Below are 16,371 nucleotides of genomic sequence, written 5' to 3'. Positions count from 1 at the left end.
AATATGGCGGTGGCCATCTTTATTTTGCCCATGGTTGTGCTTTTGGAGGGCTTATTTTTTGCGTTAGGCCGACGTTGAGGCCCGGTTTGAAGAAAGGTGGAGTGACTCCTCCCCAGTTTGTGGGAGTGAGTCGTTTGTTGGGCTTTTTGTGGGGCCCGTTTATTGTTTTTGGGGATTCATGTGGGAAGGGCTTTTCATTTTTGTGCAATAAAAAATTATCTTTATTCATGCAGTCTCCATGGTTGTTCTTCTTAGTGTTTGTTGGCTTCGCCGGCTGAGGGCTTGCGGAGCGGCTGCATTCATCTTCCCTCATGGCCCCTGGCCATTCCCTGACAGGGGGCTTAGAAGTACCGTGTAATAAGGTGGCGTCGTGCGGCCCTTGGCCCTGGTCGCTCCCTCCTGGGAACGTACTCCTGCTCCTCCTCCTCCTCCTCCTCCTCATGCTCCTCCTGCTCCTCCTCCTGAGGTGCTGGTCCAACATCAGGTGGCAGTGCCTGAGTCCTGCGAATAGCCAGGTTGTGTAGCATGCAGCAAACCACCACAAATTGGGAGACCCGGTCCGGCGAATACTGGAGAGCTCCTCCGGAGCGATCAAGGCAGCGGAACCGCTGCTTGAGGACCCCAATAGTTAGCTCGATGATGTTGCGGGTGGTTTGATGGCTCTCGTTGTAGGCCTCTTCAGCAGCGGTCCTGGGCGCGCGGAGCGGGGTCATGAGCCAGGTGCACAAAGGATAGCCTTTGTCCCCGATGAGCCATCCTCTTGGGGGAGGCTGTGCCTGGAACATGTCATGCACAGTACTCTGCCGCAGGATAAAGGCATCGTGGCTGCTGCCTGGGAAGCTGGCATTGACTGCCATGATGCGCTGCTTGTGGTCACATACCAGCTGCACATTCAGAGAATGGTAGCCCTTCCTGTTGCGATACTGCTCGCCATGCTCCAGAGGGGCCCGCAAAGCCACATGCGTACAGTCAATGGCGCCCTGCACCAAGGGGAATTCCCCGAGTCTGGCAAATCCCAATGCGCGCTGATGCTGGCTCTCGAGGGCCATGGGGAAGGAGATGAATTGGCTTCTCCTTCTGAACAGTGCTTCGGTCACGTGGCGGATGCAGCGATGCGCGCCATACTGGGAGATGTTTGCTATGTCCCCAGCAGCGTATTGGAAGGAGCCGGTGGCATAGAAGTTCAATGCCACCGTCACCTTCACTTCCACCGACAGAGACGTCCTGCACCTGAGCTTTGGCCGCAGATCTCGGCGAAGCAGGTGGCAGATCTCTGCAATCACCTCCTTTCAGAATCGGAGCCTTCTAACACATCGCGCGGCACTCATGTTTAGGTAGGAGCGTTGCTGGCGGTATAGCCTGACTGGGTAAGGCCTACGTGGCCGACGCCTGTAGCCCCCTCTGCCTCTAGCCAGGGCTGCCCCTCTCACAATGCGTCTGCGAGCCCTACGGACATGGCGCTGCAGCTCCGCGTTGGCACCCCATGCAGCCCCCATCAAATCCTGGCAAACAGTCTAATTTCCAAATGGCCACTTGCAGCGCTATGGCCTGAGTCCAAAAATACCTGGCTCTTGCTGCTTGAAACCAGTTAGCTATCCTCCTTGTGTCTCCAGAAATGCGTTGCACAAGACTGTTTTCTGAAAAAAGGCTGGCCTTTATACTGGAGAGGACGTTCCCTTTAATTAGCGCCCCCCGGGGCCCGCGCTGGTTGTGTTGCGTTCCTTTTTCCAAACGCTCCGGCCGCCCGCCGCACAATGGGGCGGTCCGACTGAAGTTTGCAATCGGGGCGGCCAAAGGGCGTTGCACGAGGATGTGACGTCATTTTCTGCGCACGCATCCGGGCGGGCGCTAAACTTTGCGCCGGCGCTAACGGGCAACTTAATTTGGGGCGGGGCGCAAACTGCGCTGCGCCCGGGCGCTACATGCATAGCGCCCGGAAATCACTTCTCTTAAGGCGCTAACTGCTGGCGCAAGCGACTGAAAATCTAGCCCAATATGTTTTAGAACCGACAAGGGATAAGGCCATATTAGATTTAGTGCTGAGTAATGGTGTCAGCTGTGGCTCAGTTGGTAGCATTCTTGCCTCTGGGCAGAATGGTTGTGGGTTCTAAATCCCACTCCAGAGACTCGAGCATGTCGAATCTAGGCTGACACTGAGGGAGTACTGCATTGTTGGAGGTGCAATCTTTTAGATGAGCTGTTAAACCGAGGCCCTCTCAGGTGGACATAAAAGATCCCATGGCACTATTCCGAAGAAGAGCATGGGAGTTATCCCTGGTGACCTGGCCAATATTTATCCCTCAATCAACATAACAAAAACAGATTATCTGGTCATTATAACATTGCTGTTTGTGGAAGCTTGCTGTGTGCATTTTTACTGCTGTGTTTCCTACATTTCAACAGTGACAACACTTCAAAAATACTTTGGTTGTAAAGCGCTTTGGGACATCCGGTGGTCGTGCAAGGCGCTATATAAATGCAAGTCTTTGGGGGAAAAATTCAGTATCGCCCCGTTTGGGGCGCTATTATCAGCCGTGCGCAAAGTTTAGCGCCAGGCGCTAATTATCGCTACCGACGGCAAACTTGTCTTTTATCGCCCCTGGTGGTGATTGGAGCGCTAAATCAGGCGCTTCACACCTGTCTTAAGGCGCAAATGTCGAGGAGCGAGGCGCTACCTCAGAACGTGGGCGAAGCAAGGAAGAGCAAATCAAAATGAACCTGCAAAGTGCTGCTCAGTACTCAAAACTCATTCACACAGCATTGAATCTCTCCAGAAGTCTCTCTCTCTCTCTCTCAGAATGCATGGTGCAAAAATGTCACCAACAAAAAAAGGCAGGAAGCGGTTGCCTTTAAATAGCGCTTCCCCGTTCCCTTTCTGACTGCAAATCGCTCCCCTCAACCTGTCGTTGCTAGCGGCAGGCAGTAAGGCAGGGGGCGCCACTCAATATCCGGTCCGGGGCGCTACCGGGGCGTTGCGCACTCGACTGATGTCACGATCTGCCAACGCAGGAGATCGTGGCGGTAGTGTTTAGCGCCGCCGCAAAATGTCTAGTTAATTTCGCGAGCGGCGCAAACATTGTCGCGCCCGGGCGCTCGTTGCTTTGCGCCCCATTAGCGCCCTCTTAAGGCGCTAACGGGAGACGCAAACAACTGAATTTTCCCCCATTTATTTTTTAATGAACCAAAATTAGTTAACAATCTGACTGTAAGGGAACATCTTGCGAATAGTGGCCATAATACGATTGAATTTGATATTAGGTTTAAGAAGGAGAAGTAAGATCACAAACCATGCTATAAATTCAAGTAAAGCGAACTTCGAAAAGGTGAGACATAACTTGACCACAGTAAACTGAGCAGTTACTAGGTAAACCTACAGACAAACAGTGCGAAGTATTCAAAGAAGTTTTTGGCACAATAGAAAACCAGTCCATAACCCTAAAACTTATGCAGTTAAGCAACCATGAAGTAAGAGACAGTATCAAACTAAAAGAAAAGGCTTACATAAATGCAGGGAAAAGCAGAAATCCAGCAGACTGAGAGAGTTAAAAAAAAAGTAACAAAGGGATACAAAGAAAGTAACAAGAGGTGCAAAAATGACATAGGGAAATAAAACTTGCAAGGGATATCAAAGCTAACAGTAAAAGTTTTTATAAATATATTAAGAGAAAGAGAATGGCACTGGAGGTGCAGGTAATACTATAATGGATACTAAGAAAATGGCAGACTTGTTAACTGAATATCTTATATTTGTTGTCACAGTGGAGGAAGAGGACAAAGCACCACTGTTACAAGGGAACCTATAAATAAGTCCAGGGGAGAAACTAAGTGGATTTAATATAAGTAAAAACTTGTTAATGGAAAAATAATGACACTTAAGATGGACAAATTTCCAGGATCTGATGGTTTGCACCCTAGGATATTAAAAGAAACAGGTGGGAAATTTCAGATGCGTTAGTCATAATTTTCCAAAGTTCTCTAGATTCGGGAGCTGTGGCCTTAAAATTCATACGCAGGAACATAAGAACATAAGAACATAAGAAGTAGGAGCAGGAGTAGGCCATACGGCCCCTCGGGCCTGCTCCGCCATTCAATAGGATCATGGCTGATCCGAATCTAGACTCACGTCCACTTCCCTGCCCTCTCCCCGTAACCCCTAATTCCCTTATCTGCTAGGAAACTGTCTATCTCCATTTTAAATTTATTTAATGTTGCAGCTTCCACAGCTCTCTGGGGTAGCAAATTCCATAGATTTACCACCCTCTGAATAAAGAAGTTTCTCCTCATCTCAGTTTTGAAAGGGCAGCCCCTTATTCTTAGATTATGCCCCCTAGTTCTAATCTCACCCATCAGTGGAAACATCCTCACCGCATCCACCCGATCAAGCCCCCTCACAATCTTATATGTTTCGATAAGATCGCCTCTCATTCTTCTGAACTCCAATGAGTAGAGTCCCAACCTACTCAACCTTTCCTCATACGTCAACCTCCTCATCTCCGGAATCAACCGAGTGAACCTTCTCTGAACCGCCTCGAGAGCAAGTATGATCCCTGCGCCTGAATGATGAAGACCCGAGGTGCCCCTGATATTAGGCCTCAGGCCTCATTTCCTTGGAGCTGACGAGCTGTGAGGAGCAACAGGCAGCTCGCTGGTGAAGTGTGATGGAGGATTGGCAGGCTGCTGACGTTGCAGTGACTCTTAGGTAACTGAAGAAGGGGGCAACTGGGAAGCGGGAGCGATCAGGAAGGGGGAGGGCGATAGGTCGGGAGGTAGTGGTGATCTGGGCTGATCGGGCGGGGGAATCGGTGGCGATCGGGTGGGTGGGGATTGGCGGGGATCGAGTGGGGGGGGATCAGCTGCGATCGGGTGGGGGGGAATCGGTGGAAGGCATTGGCAGCGATTGGGCAGTGACTATTGGCAGCAATCAGACAGGGGGTTCGGTGGCAATTGGTGGCACGGTGGCCAGCAGCGGTCCGCATGCTTTGAATGTGGGGTCGGAAGGACTGGTCAAACTGGCGAGTAAATCCCCCCCACAATTTTCCTTTTAACAACAACAACAACAACTTGTATTTATATATTGCCTTTAACATAGTAAAACGTCCCAAGGCGCTTCACAGGAGTGTTATAAAACAAAATTTGACACCGAGCCACCTAAGTAGAAATTAGGGCAGATGACCAAAAGCTTGGTCAAAGAGGTAGGTTTTAAGGAGCATCTTAAAGGAGGAAAGAAAGGTAGAGAGGCGGAGAGGTTTAGGGAGGGAATTCCAGAGCTTCGGGCCTTGGCAGCTGAAGGCACGGCCATCAATGGTTGAGCGATTGAGGGGCTGGAGGAGAGATAGGGAGGGGCAAGGTCATTTGGCAGTTTTCCACCACCACCTAAAGTGAAAATTATCTCCACTAACTAGGGTGGAGGAAGATATCAAATAAATTGCATGAGTGCAGCTCCAACAACACTCATAAAAGCTCGACAACATCCAGGAAAAAGCAGCCCGCTTGATTGGCACCCCATCCACCACCTTAAACATTCACTCCCTCCACCACCTGCGTACCATGGCTGCAGTGTGTACCATCTACAAGATGCACTGCAGCAACTTGCCAAGGCTTCTTCGGCAGCACCTCCCAAACCCGCAACCTCTTCCACCTAGAAGGACAAGGGCAGCAGACGCATAGGAACATCACCACCTCCAAGTTCCCCGCCAAGTCACACACCATCCTGACTTGGAAGTATATCGCCGTTTCTTCATCGTCGCTGGGTCAAAATCCTGGAACTCCCTCCCTAACAATACTGTGGGAGTACCTTCACCACATGGACTGCAGCGGTTCAAGACAGCGGCTCACCACCACCATCGCAAGGGCAATTAGGGATGGGCAATAAATGCTGGCCTTGCCAGCGACGCCCACATCCCATGAACGAATATTAAAAAAATTAAATATGAACTTCCATGATGAATCAGTGGGTAAATGCACTGTCCAGTATGGTCCTGAGCCATACAGCCCAGGGAAGTCCCAGCTTTGATCCCTGGACTCAGCTGAGTCACATATCTCAGATGGGGTAGCAGTTGAGGGGCTACAATTGGCCTTAGTGCCCTGAGCTAAGGAAAGGAAAAAATATCATGGTTCCCACTCCTGAGTGCTGTCCAGTGAGTCTTGCTGAAAAACACAAATGTGTTGACAGAAGCTGAAAACAGCATTGGGCTCTGGTGTGATGCCAGCCATGATCAATTACCCTGCTCACACAATAATGCCTATTGAATGAGGTATCAGAGAGGGACTGATTCATGTGAAAGGAGAAAATTGTGTGTGAGCGTGGAGAAGAGGGACATTTCGAGGAATATAATTATGATCACCACTTATTACAGGGCATAGTAAAATAGATAAGGGAGAACCAGTGGATGTGGTGTATTTGGACTTTCAGAAGGATTTCGATAAGGTCCCACATAAGAGGTTAGCGTGCAAAATTAAGGCACATGGGATTGGGGGCAAGGTATTAACTTGGATAGAGAACTGGTTGGCGGACAGAAAGCAAAGAGTTGGAATAAACGGGTCGTTTTCCGAGTGGCAGGCAGTGACTAGTGGGGTACCGCAGGGATCGGTCCAAGGACCCCAGCTGTTCACAATATATATTAATGATCTGGACGAGGGAATTGGATGTAATATCTCCAAATTTGCAGACGACACAAAGCTGGGTGGGAGGGTAAGCTGTGAGGAGGATGTCGTGAAACTCCAGTACGATTTGGACAGGTTGGGTGATTGGGCAGAAACATGGCAAATGCACTATAATGTGGATAAATGTGAGGTTATCCACTTTGGTGGCAAAAACAGGAAGGCAGATTATTATTTGAATGGCAATAGATTGAGAGAAGGGGAAGTGCAAAGAGACCTGGGTGTCCTTGTGCACCAGTCGCTGAAGGTAAGCATGCAGGTGCAGCAGGCGGTTAAGAAGGCAAATGCTATGTTGGCCTTCGTAGCGAGAGGGTTCGAGTACAGGAACAAGGATGTCTTGCTACAATTGTACGGGGCCTTGGTGGGACCAGATCTTGAGTATTGTGTGCAGTTTTGGTCACCTTACCTGAGGAAGGACGTTCTTGCCATGGAGAGAGTGCAGCGAAGATTCACCAGGCTGATGCCTGGGATGGCAGGAATGACGTATGAGGAGAGATTGTGTCGATTGGGCTTATACTCACTGGAGTTTAGAAGATTGAGAGGAGATCTTATTGAAACTTATAAAATTCTGTCAGGTCTGGACAGACTAGATGCAGGAAGGATGTTTCTGATGGCCGGGGAGTCCGGAGCCAGGGGTCATAGTCTGAGGGTAGGGGGTAAGCCATTTAGGACTGAAATGAGGAGGAATTTCTTCACCCAGAGAGTGGTGAACCTGTGGAATTCTCTGCCACAGAGGGCGGTGGAGGCCAGTTCATTAAATATATTCAAGAAAGAGTTGGATATATTTCTTGTGGCTAAAGGGATCCAGGGATATGGGGAGAAGGCAGGGACAGGGTACTGAATTTGGATGATCAGCCATGATCGCATTGAATGGCGGAGCAGGCTTGAGGGGCCGAATGGCCTACTCCTGCTCCTATCTTCTATGAATCTATGAACCTATGTCAAGCAAAGAAGAGCTAGCTGGAGGCAGAGAAAGATCAGAAGAAGAAAAGAAAGACATATCAAAACTGAGGAAATAAGAGAGGTAAAATGCAAGACATGGAAGGAAGAATGCAAAAAATAAAGGAAGGAAGAGAAAACCAAAGATACATAATGAAGAGTATCACAGAAAGACAAAGATAAGGTTAAGAAGACTTACAGGAAAACAGAACAGTAGAAGTAGAGAACAGCAAAGAGACAAAGAGAAGGTTACTCAAATCTTTACATGCACATTAAAAAACAAAAGCAGTTTTACTGTTTCCACACATTTCTTTGATGTTTTTGCATGGTCTGCATACAATGAATGACAGAGTAAAGCAAGTAAAAACAAATGGTTAATACACTGCGCGGTGGAGTGGTGTGATGTTCGTTTGTGTCCATAATTACCACTTGAGGAAGATCGCAGTCTTGGCTGGGCTGTCGGAGGATGTCAGTGATAGGATGGCACCGCGGCTTGAAATGTTAATTCCAAAATGGTGGTCCTGCCAATTGCAAGCAGAGATTGTGGCCTCACGCTCGTCAGCCATCTCTCGTTGCTTTGGTAGCTGCTGACAAATCTGACGTCGCCATCGTTTGCTGACCCAGGATTAGTAGGGCATGCTAAGGAAAATTTCTGATTTGTTGCCAGTTGGTAACCCAAAACAAATTCTCCAGGTCTTTATGTGCTAGTTGGTGGCATCAAATTGTTTGTTCATCTGCTGCCACTACCATTAGCTCCATCGTGCACCCTTTTATGCCACTCAATAAAAAATGCAAAAAAATATTTTTTTTAACCAAAGAGAAATATCGTTGCAAGTAAAACTGTTGAGAAGGCGGACATAAATTGCAATAAGACTTATTGCCTATAGCAATCTTTTTAGTACAATTACTGCCAGACTGCATTTTATGCCCATGCTTATACACAGGTATAACAGGTCATGTTGACAAACATATTAATTAAAGAACACATTAGAATAAATTAGTATTCTATTTTATATGCTTTAAAATCTGTTTATTACATAGATTTAATATGGAGTAAGTTTAAGTAGCATAACACGAGCCATCAACACAGTTCACATTTCCTGCAGCAAAATGCCTCATATTCTTTGATAAAGTAATGGAGAGGGTTGATGAGGGTAATGCAGTTGATGTTGTCTATATGGATTTTCAAAAGGCGTTTGATAAAGTACCACGTAATAGACTTGTTAGCACAATTGAAGCCCATGGGATTAAATGGGCAGTGGCAGCATGGACACAAAACTGGCTAAGGGACAGAAAGCAGAGAGTAGTAGTGAACGGTTGTTTTTCAAATTGGAGTGAAATATATAGTGGTGTTGGTATTAGGACCGCTGCTCTTTTTGATATATATTAATGACCTGGATTTGGGTATACAGGGTGTAATTTCAAAGTTTGCAGATGGCACAAAATTTGGAAAAGTAGTAAACAATGATGAGGATAGGAACAGACTTCAGGAGGACAGAGACAGACTGGTGAAATGGGCAGACACATGGCAGATGAAATTTAACGCAGAGAAGTGTGTGAAATGATGCATTTTGGAAGGCAGAATGGGGAGAGGCAATATAAACAAAATGGTACAGTTTTAATGGGGTTGCAGGAATAGAGAGACCTGGAGGTTTACGTACAGAAATCTTTGAAGGTGGCAGGGTTGGTTGAGAAGGATGTTAAAAAAAGCATATGGGATCCTTGGCTTTATAATAGAGGCATAGAGTACTAAAGCAAGGGAGTTATGCTAAACCTTTATACATCACTGGTTAGGCCTCAGCTGGAGTATTGGGGGCTATTTTCCCACTGGAGGCGAGATGGAGGCAGGTTTTGGTTTGGGTGGGTTCCAAACCCGCCTCCACTGATAGGTTTGAAAAAATTGCGATTTTCCTCTGATTGGCCAGTTGATTTCAGAGGTGTGGGTTGCCCTTGGTCAATTAGTGTTTTGGGACTGAAACTCACCTCTGCTGACGTCACTTTTCCAGCATTTTTTAAGGGCTGCTTGCTGCCTTGGATCATTCCACTGGATTTCTGTCGACGCTGCACCACCTGCAACATCTTCTGAGAAACCACTGTGTCCAAATCCAAGGCAAGGGCCTCCCCGAGGTTCTCGGATGAAGCACTGCAAATGTTGGTTGAAGGGGTGAGAGCTAGCAGGGAGGTGCTCTTCCACTCATCTGGGAGGAAGAGGCCTCCCAAAGAAACCAAGGCTGTGTGGGTCCAGCTGGCAAGGGATATAACCTCCAGGTCTGTGTGCAGATTGGGAGAATGTTTCTGTGTACTGATGAAATTCCATCCATGTTGGAAAGCATTAAACTGATTTGATGGCAAAATGTTGGCGTTTTGGCATCTGTTCTTTCGTCTTAGTCAGCTCCACATTGCGGGCACCGCCACACTTGCGTGGTGAGGTTGGTGGCCAGAGTGAAAGGAGGCCAGAGAGTCATGTCCATTGTCTATGATGTCTTAAGATGGAGACAAGGACATGTGCCAACATGGGCAACCTATGCAAATCTTGCCAGGATAAGTTCATCCCTTGCATCATGGGCAGCCATGTGTTCGCGTGCTGCCGCTGCTGCTGGTCGATAGACCGGCGCTCGGTCCTCCTCCTGCTCCTCCTCCTCCTCAGCCTCCTCATGCTCCTCCTCTTCCCCATCCTCATCTGAGGAGGCCTGGAATTGAACCACTTGCTCATCAGGAAGCTGCAAGCCACAATGCTGTGCCATGTTGTGCAGTGCACAGCAGACCATGATCATTCTGGAGACGCTTAATGGTGTATACTGATTGGTCAAGGCATCAGAAGCGCATCTTCAACAACCCAATGGTTTGCTCGATGATGGTCGATGTGTGGCTGGCATTGTAGCAGCTCTTCAGTCTCGTTAGCTGGCCTCCTGATCGGCGTCATTAGCCATTTCTTCAGGGGATAGCCTTTGTCACCAAGGAGCCATCCGTTAAGTTGGTTTGGCAGATTGAAAAGCGGAGGAACACTAGAGTGCCGTAGGATGAAAGAGTCATGGCAACTACCATAGAACTTTGCTCAAACATGCAAAAACTCCTTCTTGTGGCTACACACCAGCCATAAGGGAACATAAAAACTGACTGTAAAAGCTTTTATAGATATGTGAAGAGAAAAAGATTGGTGAAGTCAAGCGTAGGACCCTTGCAGTCAGAATCAGGGGAATTTATAATGGGGAACAAAGAAATGGCAGACCAATTAAATACATATTTTGGTTCTGTCTTCACAAAGGATGACACAAATAACCTCCCAGAGATGTCGGGAACATAGGGTCTGATGAAAGGGAGGAACTGAAAGAAATCAGTATTTGTAGGGAAATGGTGTTAGGGAAATTGATGGGATTGAAGGCCGAAAAATCCCCAAGGCCGGATAATCTACATCCTAGGGTACTTAAGGAAGTGGCCCTAGAAATAGTTGATGCTTTGCTGATCATCTTCCAGCATTCGATGGAATCTGGAACAATACCCATGGATTGGAGGGTAGCTAATGTTACCCCACGATTCCAAAATGGTGGTAGAGAGAAAATTACAGACCGGTAAGCCTGACATCGGTAGTGGGGAAAATGCTAGAGTCCATTATAAAAGATGTAATAGCAGAGCACTTGGAAAACAGTGACAGGATCGGACAAAGTCAACATGGATGTACAAAAGGTAACTCGTATTTGACTAATCTACTGGAATTTTTTGAGGATGTAACTGGTAAAATAGATAAGGGAGAACCAGTGGATGTGGTGTATTTGGACTTTCAGAAGACTTTTGATAAGGTCCCGCATAAGAGATTAGCGTGTAAAATTAAGGCACATGGGATTGGGGGCAAGGTATTGACTTGGCTAGAGAACTGGTTGGCAGACAGAAAGCAAAGAGTTGGAATAAACGGGTCTTTTTCCGAGTGGCAAGCAGTGACTAGTGGGGTACCGCAGGGATCGGTCCTTGGGACCCAGCTATTCACAATATATATTAATGATCTAGACAAGGGAACTAGATGTAATATCTCCAAATTTGCAGACGACATAAAGCTGGGTGGGCGTGTGTGCGGTGAGGAGGATGCCGAGAAACTCCAGGATGATTTGGACAGGTTGGGTGATTGGGCAAAAGCATGGCAGATGCAATATAACGTGGATAAATGCGAGGTTATCCACTTTGGTGGCAAAAACAGGAAGGCAGATCATTATCTGAATGGCCATAGATTGGGAGAAGGGGAAGTGCAACGAGACCTGGGTGTCCTTGTGCACCAGTCGCTGAAGGTAAGCATGCAGGTGCAGCAGGCGGTTAAGAAGGCAAATGGCATGTTGGCCTTCGTAGCGAGAGGGTTTGAGTACAGGAACAAGGATGTCTTGCTGCAGTTGTACAGGGCCTTGGTGAGACCACATCTTGAGTATTGTGTGCAGTTTTGGTCGCCTTATCTGAGGAAGGATGTTCTTGCCATGGAAGGAGTTCAGCGAAGATTCACCAGGCTGATACCTGGGATGGCAGGAATGACGTATGAGGAGAGATTGGGTCGATTGGGCTTGTACTCGCTGGAGTTTAGAAGAATGAGAGGGGATCTCATTGAAACTTATAAAATTCTGACAGGACTGGACAGACTAGATGCAGGAAGGATGTTCCCGATGGTTGGGGAGTCCAGAACCAGGGGTCACAGTCTAAGGATAAGGGGTAGGCCATTTAGGACAGAAATGAGGAGGAATTTCTTCACCCAGAGAGTGGTGAACCTGTGGAATTCTCTACCACAGAAGGCAGTAGAGGCCAATACATTAAATATATTCAAGAAGGAGCTGGATATATTTCTTAAGGCTAAAGGGATCAAGGGGTATGGGGAGAAAGCAGGGACCGGGTACTGAATTTAGATGATCAGCCATTATCGCATTGAATGGCGGAACAGGCTCGAGGGGCCGAATGGCCTTCTCCTGCTCCTCTCTTCTATGTTTCTATGTTTCTATACTTTGAGGGAGTGGAAGCCCTTGTGGTTTATAAAGATAGCCTGCCATATTTGCAAAGCCAACCGAACGAGCGGTTATACTTGCTTGATCCCTTGAGAACGGGATGAAACTATGGACCTTTGTAAAAAGGGCATCGGTAACCTGCGTGATGCAACTGTGGGCGGCCGACTGGGAAATGCCGCTGATGTCTGCTGGAAGGAGCCTGAGGCAAAAAAGTTGAGTGTGGTGGTGACTTTGACAGCCACTGGTAAGGGGTGTCCACCCGTTCCTCTGGGCGCCAGGTCTTGCTGCAGCAGTCCGCAGATTTCTCAGACAAGCTCTCGCAAAAGTCAGAGCCTCCTTTGGCACTGCTGCTCATTCATGTTGAGGTAGCTCATCCTCTGTCTGTAAACCCTCTGTTGGGAGTATCTCCTGCGGTGAGGTGCTTCGATGTGCTGGCGCCTTCTGCCCTGTGCAGCATCAGGTGGCTGAGCAGGAGGTTGGGGCTCCTGCTGCTGTTGCTGCTGAGCTGCCTTGTTCTGCTGCTGCCGTGGATGCTCCTCATCCGAATCTGAGGTCCATGGTGAAAGAAAATGAATGGTTCCCATGTTGCTTGCAGATGCCTCCGTTGGGGAAGTGCTTATTCCAAGTGGGGAGAGGGTCTTCTAATAAGGTCCCACAGATAGATAGAAGCTGCAGCACCTCTGACTTCGGAAGGCCTGCTAAATGTGTGGAAAGACCTTTTAAAGCAAAGTTCTGGCACCTGCAGCTAATCCTTGATGCAAGCTCCATTTTAATGGTGGAGCTGCAGCTGTGAGGAGGCAGCCCACTTGTGAACCCACCAGGTTTAGCTGGCGTGGTTTAGGAGGGGCATGAAACACGCTAGAAATGTCGAAAAATATCGAGGGCCTCTCAAAATAGGATTAGAGAGGCCCTTAACAATCATTTAAGGCCATTAACAACCTCTCTGGCCTGCTGGAGGTGGGACCGTTTCCCACCCTGCAAAACCGGCACTGGCAAAATCGCGCGGAGGCGGGTTGGAGGCGGGTTCCGAACCCGCTCTCATTTTTTCCGATTTTCCTGCCTTTCCCACCTCCAAACCCGCCTCCTCGGGGCTGAGAAAATCGCCCCCATTGTGTCCAATTCTTGGCACCACACTTTAGGAAGGATATCAAGGCCATGGAAAGGGTGCAGAGGAGATTTACTATAATGGTACCAGGTATGAGGGACTTCAGTTACGTGGAGAGTCTAGAGAAGTTTGGATTGGTCTCCTTAGAGCAGAGAAGGTTAAAGGGAGATTTTATAGAGGCATTCAAAATCATGAAGGGTATTGATTGAGTAAATAAGGAGAAACTGTTTATACTGGCAAAGGGTCGGTAACTGTAATGATATCAGCAAACAGTGATGTTATTTGCCTGTTTGATTATGATGCCTTACAAGCATGTTTGCATGTATTGATTACTTATGCCTGACCAGCAGAGGTCATGTGAGAGACAAGCAGTTTAGTTTAGTTTCAGTTTCATTCTAGATGCATCACAAGCATCGTGTCTCCTGTAAATGCTGTATAAAGAGTTGAACAGACTTTAGATTAAAAGTCATTCTCTTTCATAAATGTCTCGTCATTGAACCCACAAAGAAATCAATACAGTAACCAGAGGACATATATTTTAGGTAGTTGGCAAATAAGCTAGAGGTAAGATGAAGAGAATTTTTTTTAAAACCATAGCGAGTTATTATGATCTGGAATGCCTGCCTGAAAGGGTGGTGGAAGTAGAGTCTATGGCCTAGAAATTCAGTTGCGTTTGCACCCACTTATTGGCTATAAAGTGGTTTGCGCCTAAAGTTTTTTATCGCCCGAAATTCAGATGGACCCTAACATCGGCGTTAGCCGGTAGCGCTGCGCCGGCACCGATGACGTCATCGGTGTGCGCAGCGCCCCGGTTGCAATGCTATTCCGGCCCGATGGCCAAATTCAGTTGCGGCCGCCTCGCCCGTGGCAGCCGCAAACAGCGTTTGTGAAACGGGGTCTTGCAGCTCCGAAAGGCCGGCGCATAAAGGTGGAGCGGAGGCCGGCCGCTTTCCCGGCGGCCGCCTGCCTGCACCTCCCTCCCCGGACTCCTGCACCACCCCTCCGCGGCACTGATGTCTGTGTCCCGCGAGCCCGGCACTTCTCCGTGGTGCCGGGTTCATTTGCCGGGGGAATCCACCGGTGATCTGACGGCTGCAGGCAGCTCCTCCTTAAGAGAAGGAGGAGGCCTGCAGTACCCCAGCCTGCCGCACCGCATCGGGTGCCGCAGCGGGAGCTGAACGCCTGAAAGTGACATTCAACGCCCCTAGCGAGGCGGCCAAACCCTGCAATAGCGCCCGCCGCCGTCTTGGCCCGTCGCAACTGAATTTTAGGCGGGCGCTACGGGAATCCTGACGAGCGCAAAATTTCGGGCACAAAAGACCTGGCAGGGCCATACCGAATTTCTAGGCCTATAGCTTTCAACAGGCAATTGGATAAATACTTCAAGGGTAGAAATTTGCAGGGCTATGGGGAAAGAGCAGGGCACTGGGACTAATTGGATAACTCTTTCAAAGAGCTGGCGCAGGCACGATGGGCCGAATGGCCTTCTTCTGTGTTGTAGATTCTATGATTATTGGGAGTTGTTACTGATGATGTGCAGCAAGGTAATAGTGAAATGAGAAGGACAGCACCTTTCCTGATGGCCCAGTAGGTAAAGGCACTGTACTATGCAGCATACTAAGCCACAGAGTTCCAAAGTTGCACTACCATCGCTGAGCCCCCACTATAAACATTTGGGTTAACCATTGATCAGAAGCTTATTCAAAGAGCCATACCAACAAGAGCTGGGCAGAGATCTGCGTCAAGTGGCTCAACCCCTAACCCTTCAATGCCTCTTCACCAGTTACAATGCTCAAGGCTCAAATCAGAGGTGTCATAGAATGCGCACCACATGCCTGGATGGGTCCAGCGCAATAACACTTGAAGCTCAACAGCATCTAGGACAGAGCAGTCCACTTGGTGCCCATGCCACTGGACTCAATAGCCACCTCCTACACCACTGGTGTACTATGGCTGCACTAGGTGCAATCTAAAAGATGCATTGCAGCAACTCATCAAAACAACTTTTACAGAACCTCTCAGCCTCACAACCTTTACTATGAAGAGGGACAAGAGCAGCAATGTCATGGGAACATCATGACCTGCAAGTTCCCTTTCAAATCACACACCATCATCACTTGGACATATTCCACTCTTCCTTCAACATTGCTGGGCCAATATTCTGGAACGCCCTACCAAACACTATCGTGGGAGTACCATCATCTCAAGGACTGCAGTGGCTCAAGAAGACACCCCACCACCACTTTCTCAGGATAACTAGGAATTGGCAAAAAAGTTGGTCTTGCCAGTGTCGTCCACATCCTAAGAACAAACTTTAAAAAAGTTAGTTGATCTGACCAGGAGCAGGAGTTGAGGCAATACACTTGCTCTCAGTGTTCCTCAACTCAGGATGGGAATAATCAGCCAGAGTTCCCTCTCCAGATCACTATCCGATGACTTCTACTGGGATGCACATGTTTGTGGTGTCAGGTGAAGAACCTATAGAACTCAGTTGTTATACTCTCCAAGGTTGAATAATCTGCCAATCATTACTGCCACATGAAGAATGCCTACATAGGTACATTAGCCGAGGGCTGCAGGCACCCTTGGAACTGTACTCCAGTAAAATTCAGGACGTTCAGGGGAGATGAGAAAAAAATTGGCAAAAAAAAATGAGAAGAGACTAATTTGGAGGTGTTTCTTTTTTTTAAATCC

Source organism: Somniosus microcephalus, chromosome 1 (genome assembly GCF_052327205.1).
Source record: "Somniosus microcephalus isolate GS21.2 chromosome 1, FLI_Smic_1.0, whole genome shotgun sequence".
Lineage (NCBI taxonomy): Eukaryota > Metazoa > Chordata > Chondrichthyes > Squaliformes > Somniosidae > Somniosus > Somniosus microcephalus.
This window is presented reverse-complemented; position numbering follows the sequence as displayed.